Raw genomic sequence first — 1,277 nt, forward strand, 5'->3', positions numbered from 1 at the left:
TAATTATTATAATTATAATTTTATATATATAAATCTTATATGAACATTAATTAAAAGTTGTATTAGTAAAATATATATAATATATTTAATATAATTAAAACATATAATTGTATTTATTAAACATAAAATATATAAATATAATATAAATATGTAAATATTTNTTATATTTGCTAAAGAATATCAATACTAATTTAAGATATTTAATTAAAATATGATTCTGTAATTTTCTAAAACGCATTTTGTAAAAAGAAAAAGAGTAATTATGGTTTTTATTTTTAAAATAATGAATTTTATATATTGAAATTTCTTATATTTATAATAAATTCTTATACTTTATCTTTTTAAATATAAATATTAAAATATTTAATAGAAAAGAAATATTTAAATAATCAAATCATCGAAATATTCGATTGATTTTGAAGTACTTAAATTTTTTTCTATTATAATTAATTTTAAATTACGATTTTTTATGCACAGTAAAATAACCATTTTATTTAAAAAAAAAAAAACAAAATTAATTTTAATATCTTTTTTATTTCTACTTTGAATATTTTGCCCCAATTATATTTTAGACAAATATTAATAATAAAACATTAATAATTAGTCAATAAATTAAAAATAAAACCATGTAATTTTTTTATAATCATATACATAATCATATTTAATATTTTCTATTTTAAAACTTGGTACAAACTTCCAAATATAGCAGATAGAAATATTTCACAGAAATCAAATATTTATATTAAAATAAATTAATATTTATATGTTGATCTATATGAATATTTATATGGTTATGTTTGTTTTATATACAAGGTATGTTGTATATAACTACAAGTTTATACCTATCAAAATTAATATACATGATTGCCACTGAATGTTTTGTAAAAATTTATATATATAAAATACGTATAATAATATAAGATAATTTATAAGATAAACTGATGTTATAAATTATACATAAATTTTTATATGCATATCATACAATTTAAAAAAATATATTATTTTATAATATTTTTATGAACAAAATATATTGCTATGAATATAAATATTATAATAAAATGCATATATATAAAATTTTATGTATATCAGTATAATAATTATAATAATATTTTTATGGAATGTATTATATATTAATATTAATAAAATTTGTAAAGTAATTTTTAAAGTAAAATTACATTATTGAAATAGTTATTTTAATAACTAAATAATTAATTAATATATATACATATATATACTTTTATATACATGTAATATAATTAAACATATTTCTAATTATG

The sequence above is a fragment of the Apis dorsata genome, unplaced genomic scaffold (genome assembly GCF_000469605.1).
Source record: "Apis dorsata unplaced genomic scaffold, Apis dorsata 1.3 scaffold_1125, whole genome shotgun sequence".
Classification (NCBI taxonomy): domain Eukaryota; kingdom Metazoa; phylum Arthropoda; class Insecta; order Hymenoptera; family Apidae; genus Apis; species Apis dorsata.